The following is a 12,260-nucleotide window of genomic DNA, read 5'->3' on the forward strand; positions in this document are numbered from 1 at the left end:
GATAGGGTTAAGCACAGGTTAAAGAGATGTGTATTGTCTCCACACAGGACAGTTAGTGAGATTTTGCAAGCCCAGTCAAGTCGTTATGGGGGTTACAGATAGTATGACATGAACCCAAGATCCCAGTTGAGGCCGTCCTCATGTGTGCGGAACTTGGCTATCAGTCTCTGCTCAGCGACTCTGCGCTTACCCGAAGATCAGAGGCCGAATGCCCGTGACCGCTGAAGTGTTCCCCAACAGGAAGAGAATACTTTTGCCTGGTGATTGTCGAGCGGTGTTCATTCATCCGTTGTCGTAGCGTCTGCATGGTCTCCCTAATGTACCATGCCTCGGGACATCCTTTCCTGCAGCGTATCAGGTAGACAACGTTGGCCGAGTTGCAAGAGTATGTACCATGTACCTGGTGGATGGTGTTCTCACATGAGATGATGGCATCCGTTTCGATGATCCGGCACGTCTTGCAGAGGTTGCTGTGGCAGGGTTGTGTGGTGTCGTGGTCACTGTTCTCCTGAAGGCTGGGTAGTTTGCTGAGGACAATGGTCTGTCTGAGGTTGCGCGGTTGTTTGAAGGCAAGAAGTGGGGGTGTGGGGATGGCCTTGGCGAGATGTTCGTCTTCATCAATGACATGTTGAAGGCTCCGGAGAAGTTGTCATAGCTTCTCCGCTCCGGGGAAGTACTGGACGACGAAGGGTACTCTGTCCACTGTGTCCCGTGTTTGTCTTCTGAGGAGGTCGGTGCGGTTTTTCGCTGTGGCGCGTCGGAACTGTTGATCGATGAGTCGAGCGCCATATCCTGTTCTTATGAGGGCATCTTTCAGCGTCTGGAGGTGTCTGTTGCGATCCTCCTCATCCGAGCAGATCCTGTGTATACGGAGGGCTTGTCCGTAGGGGATGGCTTCTTTAACGTGTTTAGGGTGGAAGCTGGAGAAGTGGATCATCGTGAGGTTATCCGTGGGCTTGCGGTACAGTGAGGTGCTGAGGTGACCGTCCTTAATGGAGATGCGTGTGTCCAAGAATGCAACCGATTCCGGAGAGTAGTCCATGGTGAGTCTGATGGTGGGATGGAACTTGCTGATGTCATCATAGAGTTGTTTCAGTGATTGATCACCATGAGTCGAAAGGAAGAAAATGTCATCGATGTATCTAGTGTATAGCATCGTTTGAAGGTCCAGTGCGGTGAAGAGGTCTTGTTCGAACCTGTGCATGAAGATGTTGGCATATTGAACAAAGAACAAAGAACAATACAGCACAGGAACAGGCCCTTCGGCCCTCCAAGCCTGCGCCGCTCATGTGCCCACTAGACCATTTGTTTGTATCCCTCTATTCCCAGTCTGTTCATGTGGCTATCTAGATAAGTCTTAAACGATCCCAGCGTGTCCGCCTCAATCACCTTGCTTGGGAGTGCATTCCAGGCCCCCACCACCCTCTGTGTAAAATACGTCCTTCTGATGTCCGTGTTAAACCTCCCCCGCCCTCACCTTGACCTATGACCCCCCCCCGTGAACGTCACCACCGACCTGGGAAAAAGCTTCCCACCGTTCACCCTATCTATGCCTTTCATAATTTTATACACCTCTATTAGGTCACCTCTCATCCTCCGTCTTTCCGTGAGAACAACCCCAGTTTACCCAATCTCTCCTCATAACTAAGCCCTTCCATACCAGGCAACATCCTGGTAAATCTCCTCTGCACTCTCTCTAAAGCCTCCACGTCCTTCCGGTAGTGTGAGAGCAGCCACCTTTATGCCCCGAGGAGGGCGGAGCCCCGGATTGAGGCAGCAGGGGCGTGCCCAGGCATATCCCATATACAGACAGTATTACAGTGGTTCACCACATTCACCCCCTGTTTAAAAAAAGAGTTCGGCGGGGGCGAGGTGGTGGAACGACAGTCACAAATGATTGATTCAAGTTACAAGTTCAGTCACTCCAGGGGCTTGATCTGCCGCTGCGACCGCCGCAATGTCGGCCGTGGTGCCGGTTCAGGAGGCCACCAGTCCATAACTGGTGAAGCCGTCCGTCGCGCCTTCAGACTGCCGGGTGCGTGGAGGCTGCTCCTGGGGCTCAGGTGTGCCGTACACGGGGGCTAAATGAGCGTGCTGCGACTCTGGTGCTTCATTGACGACGTTGGGAGCTGGGGGTGAGGGACCGTGGGGCGTAGTACCTGCGGGGGCCAGATCGCGAATGGAGACCGTGTCCTCCCGCCCGTCGTGATACACCACATAGGCGTATTGGGGGTTGGCGTGGAGGAACCGGACCGTTTCGATCAGGGGGTCCGACTTATGGGTCCACACGTGCTTCCGGAGCAGGTCAGGGCCAGGGGACGTCAGCCACGACGGTAGTGAGGTCCCCGAGGAGAACTTCCTGGGGAAAACTAACATTCGCTCATGAGGGGTGGCGTTGGTAGCCGTGCACAGTAGTGACCTAATTGAGTGTAGCGCATCAGGGAGGACCTCTTGCCAGCGGGAGACTGGAAGACCCTTAGACCGGAGAGCTAATAAAACGGCCTTCCAGATTGTCGCATTCTCCCTCTCCACCTGTCCGTTCCCCCTGGGGTTGTAGCTGGTGGTCCTACTCGAGGCTATGCCTTTGGAGAGCAGGTACTGGCGCAGCTCGTCACTCATAAAAGAGGATCCCCGGTCGCTATGAATATAGCTGGGGAAACCAAACAGGGTGAAGAGGCTGTGCAGGGCCCTGACGACCATGGCCGAGGTCATATCCGGGCAGGGAATAGCAAAGGGGAACCCCGAATACTCATCAATGATGTTGAGGAAGTATATGTTGCGGTCAGAGGAGGGGAGGGGACCTTTGAAGTCAACGCTCAGGCGTTCGAAAGGGCGGGTGGCTTTGATGAGGTGCGGTCTGTCTGGCCGGTAGAAGTGCAGCTTGCACTCCGCGCAGACTTGGCAGTGCCTGGTTACAGACCTGACTTCCTCAATGGAATATGGCAGGTTCCGGGCCTTGATGAAATGGAAGAACCTGGTCACCCCCGGGTGGCAGAGGTCATCGTGGAGGGTCTGTAACCGGTCTAGGTTTGTGCTGGCACAGGTCCCCCGGGACAGGGCGTCTGGGGGCTCATTGAGCTTCCCAGGCCGGTATAAAATGTCGTAATTGTAGGTGGAGAGCTGGATCCTCCACCTCAAAATTTTATCGTTCTTGATTTTGCCCCGCTGCGCGTGACTGAACATAAAGGCAACGGACCGTTGGTCCGTGAGCAAGGTAATAGCAGATGCGTTAGTAGTAATTTATCAAAATTCGCTGGACTCTGGGGTAGTGCCGGCTGACTGGAAAACAGCTACTGTTACGCCGCTGTTTAAAAAAGGAAGTAGACAAAAGGCGGGTAACTACAGGCCGGTTAGCTTAACGTCCGTAGTTGGGAAGATGCTAGAGTCCATTATTAAAGAGGAAATAACAGAGCACCTGAATAAGAATGGTTCGATCAAGCAGACGCAGCATGGATTCATGAAGAGAAAGTCGTGTTTGACGAATCTACTGGACTTTTATGGAGATGTCACTAGTGCGGTTGACAGAGGGGAACCGGTGATGTGGTGTTTTTAGATTTCCAGAAGGCGTTCAATAAGGTGCCTCACAAAAGGTTGCTGCAGAAGATTGGGGTACACGGAGTTAGGGGTAAGGTGTTGGCGTGGATTGGGGATTGGCTATCTAACAGGAAGCAGAGAGTTGGGATAAATGGGTGCTTTTCTGGTTGGCAGTTGGTGACCAGTGGCGTGCCGCAGGGATCGGTGCTGGGGCCTCAAGTGTTTACCATTTACAGAGATGATCTGGAGGAGGGGACTGAATGTAGGGTATTCAAGTTTGCTGATGACACGAAGGGAGTGGGAAAGCGAATTGCGTGGAGGACGTGGAAAGTCTGCAGAGAGATTTGGATAGGCTGAGCGAGTGGGCGAGGATCTGGCAGATGGAATATAACGTTAGCAAATGTGAGGTTATCTACTTTGGAAGAAATAATAGTAAATTGGAATATTATTTAAATGGAGAAAAATTACATCGTGCGACTGTGCAGAGGGACCTGGGGTCCTTGTGCACGAATCGCAAAAACTAGGTCTGCAGGTGCAGCAGGTGATCAAGAAGGCGAATGGAATGTTGGCCTTTATCGCGAGGGGGATAGAATATAAAAGCAGGGAGGTCTTGCTGCAACTGTACAAGGCACTGGTGAGGCCGCAACTGGAGTACTGTGTGCAGTTTTGGTCCCCTTATTTGCGAAAGGATATATTGGCCTTGGAGGGAGTGCAGAGAAGGTTCACCAGGTTGATACCGGAGATGAGGGGTGTCGCTTATGAGGAGAGATTAAACAGATTGGGTCTGTACTCGTTGGAGTTTAGAAGGATGAGGGGTGATCTTATAGAGACATATAAGATAATGAAGGGGCTGGATAGGGTAGAGGTGGAGAGATTCTTTCCACTTAGAAGGGAAACAAGAACTAGAGGGCACAGCCTCAAAATAAGGGGGGGCCGGTTCAGAACAGAGTTGAGGGGGAACTCCTTCTCTCAGAGGGTAGTGAATCTCTGGAATTCTCTGCCCATTGAAGTGGTGGAGGCTTCCTCGTTGAATATGTTTAAATCACGGGTAGATAGTTTTCTGATCGATAAGGGAATTAGGGGATATGGGGAGCAGGTGGGTAAGTGGAACTGATTCGCTTCAGATCAGCCATGATCTTGTTGAATGGCGGGGCAGGCTCGAAGGGCCAGATGGCCTACTCCTGCTCCTATTTCTTATGTTCTTATGTTCATAAGGAGGAGGTGTTCGCAATTCTGGAAAGGGTAAAAATAGATAAGTCCCCTGGGCCGGATGGGATTTATCCTAGGATTCTCTGGGAGGCTAGAGAGGAGATTGCAGAGCCTTTGGCTCTGATCTTTGGGTCGTCATTGTCTACAGGAACAGTGCCAGAAGACTGGAGGATAGCAAATGTTGTCCCCTTGTTCAAGAAGGGGAGTAGGGACAACCCTGGTAATTATAGACCAGTGAGCCTGACTTCTGTTATGGGCAAAGTATTGGAAAGGATTATAAGAGATAGGATTTATAATCACCTAGAAAGGAATAATTTGATTAGGGATAGTCAGCACGGTTTTGTGAAGGGTAGGTCGTGCCTCACAAACCTTATTGAGTTCTTTGAGAAGGTGACACAAAGATGGCTGGAATTGCGGATAGCGAAGAGCATTGTCGGGCAATACAGCAGGATATAGATAGGCTGGAAAATTGGGCGGAGAGGTGGCAGATGGAATTTAATCCGGATAAATGCGAAGTGATGCATTTTGGAAGAAATAATGTAGGGAGGAGTTATACAATAAATGGCAGAGTCATCAGGAGTATAGAAACACAGAGGGACCTAGGTGTGCAAGTCCACAAATCCTTGAAGGTGGCAACACAGGTGGAGAAGGTGGTGAAGAAGGCATATAGAATCATAGAAATCATAGAAACCCTACAGTGCAGAAGGAGGCCATTCGGCCCATCGAGTCTGCACCGACCACAATCCCACCCAGGCCCTACCCCCACATATTTACCCGCTAATCCCTCTAACTACACATCTCAGGGACAATTTTTAACCTGGCCAATGAACCTAACTCGCACATCTTTGGACTGTGGGAGGAAACCGGAGCACCCGGAGGAAACCCACGCAGACACGAGGAGAATGTGCAAACTCCACACAGACAGTGACCCGAGCCGGGAATCGAACCGGGGACCCTGGAGCTGTGAAGCAGCAGTGCTAACCACTGTGCTACCGTGCCGCCCCACGGTATGGTATGCTTGCCTTTATAGGACGGGGTATGCTTGCCTTTATAGGACGGGGTATAGAGTATAAAAGCTGGAGTCTGATGATGCAGCTGTATAGAACGCTGGTTAGGCCACATTTGGAGTACTGCGTCCAGTTCTGGTCGCCGCACTACCAGAAGGACGTGGAGGCATTGGAGAGAGTGCAGAGAAGGTTTACCAGGATGTTGCCTGGTATGGAGGGTCTTAGCTATGAGGAGAGATTGGGTAGACTGGGGTTGTTCTCCTTGGAAAGACGGAGAATGAGGGGAGATCTAATAGAGGTATACAAGATTATGAAGGGTATAAATAGGGTGAACAGTGGGAAGCTTTTTCCCAGGTCGGAGGTGACGATCACGAGGGGTCACGGGCTCAAGCTGAGAGGGGCGAAGTATAACTCAGACATCAGAGGGACGTTTTTTACACAGAGGGTGGTGGGGGCCTGGAATGCGCTGCCAAGTAGGGTGGTGGAGGCAGGCACGCTGACATCGTTTAAGACTTACCTGGATAGTCACATGAGCAGCCTGGGAATGGAGGGATACAAACGATTGGTCTAGTTGGACCAAGGAGCGGCACAGGCTTGGAGGGCCGAATGGCCTGTTTCCTGTGCTGTACTGTTCTTTGTTCTTTGTTCTTTGTGGATGAGGATAAAGCGGTTGATGTGGTGTATATGGATTTCAGCAAAGCGTTTGATAAGGTTCCCCATGGTAAGCTTTTGCAGAAAATACGGACACATGGGATTGAGGGTGATTTAGTGGTTTGGATCAGGAATTGGCTCGCTGTAAGAAAACAAAGGGTGGTGGTTGATGGGAAATATTCATCCTGGAGTTCAGTTACTAGTGGTGTACCGCAAGGATCTGTTTTGGGGCCACTGCTGTTTGTCATTTTTATCAATGACTTGGATGAGGGCGTGGAAGGATGAATTAGTAAATTTGCGGATGACACTAAAGTCAGGGGAGTTGTAGACAGTGCGGAGGGAAGTGGCAGGTTACAGAGGGACATAGATAAGCTGCTGTGCTGGGCTGAGAGGTGGCAAATGGAGTTTAATGCAGAAAAATGTGAGGTGATTCACTTTGGAAGGAGTAACAGGAATACAGAGTACTGGGCTAATGGTAAGATACTTGGTAGTGTGGATGAACAGAGGGATCTGGGTGTCCATGTGCATATATCCCTGAAAGTTGGCACCCAGGTTGATAGGGTTGTTAAGAAGGCATACGGTGTGTTAGCTTTTATTGGTAGAGGGATTGAGTTTCGGAGCCAGGAGGTCATGCTGCAACTGTACAAAACTCTGGTGCGGCCGCATTTGGAGTATTGCGTACAGTTCTGGTCGCCGCCTTATAGGAAAGATGTGGAAGTGTTGGAAAGGGTGCAGAGGAGATTTACCAGGATGTTGCCTGGTATGGTGGGAAAATCATATGAGGAAAGGCTGAGGGGCTTGAGGTTGTTTTCGTTAGAGAGAAGAAGGTTAAGAGGTGACTTAATAGAGGCATACAAGATGATCAGAGGATTAGATAGGGTGGATAGTGAGAGCCTTTTTCCTCAGATGATGTTGGCTAGCACGAGGGGACATAGCTTTAAATTGAGGGGTGAGAGATATAGGACAGATGTTAGAGGTGGGTTCTTTACTCAGAGAGTAGTAAGGGCGTGGAATGCCCTGCCTGTAGCCGTGGTGGACTCGTCAACGTTGAGAGCGTTCAAGTGGTTATTGGATAAACATATGGATGATATTGGAATAGTGTAGATTAGAGGGGCTTTAGATTGGTACCACTGGTCGGCGCAACATCGAGGGCCGAAGGGCCTGTACTGCGCTGTAATGTTCTATGTTCTCACTTGATGAGTTTTTAAACAAAGTGACGAAGATGATTGGTGAGGGTAGGGCAGTGGATGTTGTCCACATGGACTTCAGTAAGGCCGTTGACAAAGTCCCTCATGGCAGACTGGTACAGAAGGTGAAGGTCCTGCGAGAGCAATTCAGGGAGTTGGGTAGTAGGCTAAAAAGCAGGGCCTCTCGGGTAGCGATCTCTGGACTACTCCCAATGCCACAAGCTAGTGAGGTTCGGAACAGGGAGACTGCACAGCTGAACGCGTGTAAAGAACTGGTGCAGGAGGGAGGGTTTCCAATTCATGGATCACTGAGAAGTCTTCAAGAGAGAATGGCACCTGTACAAGCAGGACGGGTTGCACCTAAACTGGAGGGGTACGAATATCCTAGCTGGGAGTTTTGCTCGTGTGGTTCGGGTGGGTTTAAACTAATGTGGCAGGGGGGTGGGGGATCAGAACAATAGGTCAATAAACATAGAGGCTGGGGACGAGATTGGGGCCAAGACAAGGCTATCTAAGAGGAAGAGCATTCTGGGGGAGGATGACCTCAATGGGCCTGGAGTGCATCTGCTTCAATGCAAGGAGCGTCACGGGCAAGACAGACGAGCTGAGAGCCTTAATGCTTGCGCGGAACTTGGATGTGGTTGCAGTGACGGAGACTTGGTTAAAAGGACAGGACTGGCAGCTGAATATTCCGGGGTATAAGTGTATTAGGCGAGACAGAGGAGGGGCGAGGAGAGGTGGGGGAGTAGCAATGCTGGTTAGGGAGCATAGTACAGCGGTACAGAGGGTGGACAATATGGAAGGGTCACTGTGGGTGGAGCGCAGAAACAGGAAGGTCGCAGTCACTGTGCTGGGGGTATACTACAGGCCTCCCAACAGCCCACGGGAAGTTGAGGAACGGATATGTAAGGAAGTTCTGGACAGGTGCAGAAAAAATAGGGTTGTTGTAGTGGGAGACTTTAATTTCCCTCACATAGACTGGAAATCGCTTAGAGCTGGGGGCCTGGACGGGGACGAATTTATAAAATGCGTACAGGAAGGTTCTTTGGAACAATATGTTGACAGTCCAACTAGAGAGGGGGCTATTCTGGACCTAGTACTGGGGAATGAGCCCGGTCAGGTCATCAAAGTTGCAGTAGGGGAACATAGAAACATAGAAAACTACAGCACAAAACAGGCCCTTCGGCCCCACAAGTTGTGCCGAACATATCCCTACCTTTTAGGCCTACCTATAACCCTCCATCCTATTAAGTCCATGTACTCATCCAGGAGTCTCTTAAAAGACCCTATTGAGTTTGCCTCCACCACCACTGACGGCAGCCGATTCCACTCGCCCACCACCCTCTGTGTGAAAAACTTCCCCCAACATCTCCCCTGAACCTACCCCCCAGCATTTTAAACCTGTGTCCTCTCGTAGCAGCCATTTCCACCCTGGGAAAAAGCCTCTGAGAGTCCACCCAATCTATGCCTCAACATCTTATATATCTCTATTAGGTCTCCTCTCATCCTACGTCTCTCCAAGGAGAAAAGATCGAGCTCCCTCAGCCTATCCTCCTAAGGCATGCCACTAATCCAGGCAACATCCTTGTAAATCACCTCTGCACCCTTTCAATCTTTTCCACATCCTTCCTGTAATGAGGCGACCAGAACTAAGCACAGTACTCCAAGTGGGGTCTGACGAGGATCTTATATAGCTGCATCATTATCCCCGGACTCCTAAAAACAATCCCTCAATTGATAAAGGCCAGCACACCATACGCCTTCTTAACCACCTCCTCCACCTGCGGGGCCAATTTTAGAGTCTTATGGACCCGGACCCCAAGGTCCTTCTGATCCTCTACAGTACTAAGAGTCTTTCCCTTTATATTGTACTCCTTCATCCCATTTGACCTGCCAAAATGGACCACTATGCATTTATCTGGGTTGAAGTCCATCTGCCACTTCTCCGCCCAGTCTTGCATTCTATCTATGTCCCTCTGTAACTTCTGACATCCCTCCAGACTATCCACAACCCCACCAACCTTCGCAAACTTACCAACTCATCCCTCTATTTCCTCATCCAGGTCATTTATGAAAATGACAAACAGCAAGGGTCTGAGAACAGATCCCTGGGGCACACCACTGGTGACCGACCTCCATTTAGAAAAAGACCCATCGATACATACTCTCTGCCTCCTTTGGGCAAACACAGTAACAGTTTTAACAACACCAGGTTAAAGTCCAACAGTTTTATTTGGTCGCAAATACCATTAGCTTTCGGAGCACAGCTCCTTCGTCAGATGGAGTGGAAACCTGCTCTCAAACAGGGCACAGAGACACAAAATCAAGTTACAGAATACTGATTAGAATGCAAATCCCTACAGCCAACCAGTTCTTAAAGATACAGACAATGTGAGTGGAGGAGGGAGCATTAAGCACAGGTTAAAGAGATGTGTATTGTCTCCAGACAGGACAGGAGGCAAGCTGTGGGGGTTACTGATAGTATGTCACACTATCAGAGATAGGATATATGCACATTTAGAACTGAATAATCTCATTCGCGATAGACAGCATGGTTTTGTACGAGGGAGGTCATGCCTCACAAATTTGGTTGAGTTTTTTGATGAGGTGACAAAAATGATTGATGAGGGAAGGGCCGTGGATGTCGTCTATATGGATTTTAGTAAAGCGTTTGACAAGGTCCCTCATGGCAGACTGGTGCAAAAGGTTAAATCTCACGGGATAAAAGGTGAGCTAGCTAGATGGGTGGAGAACTGGCTTGGTCATAGAAGTCATGATGTGGAGATGCCGGCGTTGGACTGGGGTAAACACAGTAAGAAGTTTAACAACACCAGGTTAAAGTCCAACAGGTTTATTTGGTAGCAAAAGCCACACAAGCTTTACTGTGTTAGCCATAGAAGACAGACGGTAGCAGTGGAGGGGTCTTTTTCCGGTTGGAGGTCTGTGACTAGTGGTGTTCCGCAAGGCTCTGTACTGGGACCTCTGCTGTTAGTGATATATATATAAATGATTTGGAGGAAGATGTAGCTGGTGTGTTCGGACGACACGAAGATTGCTGGAGTTGCGGATAGTGATGAACATTGTCAGGAAATACAGCAGGATATAAATAGGCTGGAACATTGGGCGGAGAAATGGCAGATGGAATTTAATCCAGATAAATGTGAAGTGATGCATTTTGGTAGATCTAATGTAAGGGGGAGCTATACAATAAATGGCAGAACCATCAGGAGTATAGACACACAGAGGGACCTGGATGTACAAGTCCACAGATCCTTAAAGATGGCAGCACAGGTGGAGAGGGTGGTCAAGAAGGCATATGGCATGCTTGCCTTTATTGGACGGGGCATAGAATATAAAAGTTGGCATATGATGTTGCAGCTGTATAGAACGATGATTCGGCCACATTTGGAATACTGCGTCCAGTTCTGATCGCCACACTACCAGAAGGACGTGGAGGCTTTGGAGAGAGTACAGAGGTTTACCAGGATGTTGCCTGGTATGGAGGGTCTTAGCTATGAGGAGAGATTGGGTAAACTGGGGTTGTTCTCCCTGGAAAGACGGAGGCTGAGGGGCGACCTAATAGAGGTGTATAAAATTATGAAGGGCATAGATAGGGTGAACAGTGGGAAGCTTTTTCCCAGGCCGGAGGTGACAAACACAAGGGGTCACGGGTTCAAGATGAGGGGGGCAAGGTTCAACACAGATGTCAGGGGGTCGTATTTTACACAGAGGGTGGTGGGGGCCTGGAATGCACTGCCAAGCAAGGTGATTGAGGTGGTCACGCTGGGATCATTTAAGATTTATCTAGATAGCCACATGAACAGACTGGGAATAGAGGGATACAAAAGAATGGTCTAATGGGCACATGAGTGGCGCAGGCTTGGAGGGCCGAAGGGCCTGTTCCTGTGCTGTATTGTTCTTTGTTCTTTTGAAGTCGTATGGGATCAGAGGTGAGCTGCCAAGATGGATATAGAATTGGCTCCGTCATTGAAGAGGGTAGCAGTGGAAGGGTGTGTTTCTGAATGGAGGGCTGTGGCAAGTGGCGTTCCTCAGGGATCAGTGTTGGGTCCTTTGCTGTTGTAATATATATAAATGATTTGGAGGAAAATGTAATTGGTTTGATTCGTAAGTTTGAGGATGACACAAAGGTTGGTGGATTTGCGGATAGCAATGAGGACCATCAGAGGATACAGCAGGATGTAGATCAGTTGGAGACTTGGGCGGAGAGATGACAGATTGAGTTTCATCTGGACAAATGCGAGGCAATGCATTTTGGAAGGTCCAATACAATGAGAAATATACAGTAAATGGCAGAACCCTTCGGAGTATTGATAGGCAGAGGGATCTGGGTGTACAGGTACAGAGGTCATTGAAAGTGGCAACGCAGGTGGAGAAGGTAGTCAAGAAGGCATACGGCATGCTTGCCTTAATCGGCCGGGGTATTGAGTTTAAAAATTGGCAATTCATGTTGCAGCTTTATAGAAGCTTAGTTAGGCCGCAGTTGGAATATAGTGTTCAATTCTGGTCGCCGCACTACCAGAAGGATGTGGAGACTTTGGAGAGGGTACAGAAAATATTTACCAGGATGTTGCCTGGTATGGAGGGCATTAGCTATGAGGAGAGGTTGGAGAAACTTGGTTTGTTCTCGCTGGAATGACGGAGGTTGAGGGGA

This window comes from Mustelus asterias, chromosome 8, assembly GCF_964213995.1.
Source record: "Mustelus asterias chromosome 8, sMusAst1.hap1.1, whole genome shotgun sequence".
Lineage (NCBI taxonomy): Eukaryota > Metazoa > Chordata > Chondrichthyes > Carcharhiniformes > Triakidae > Mustelus > Mustelus asterias.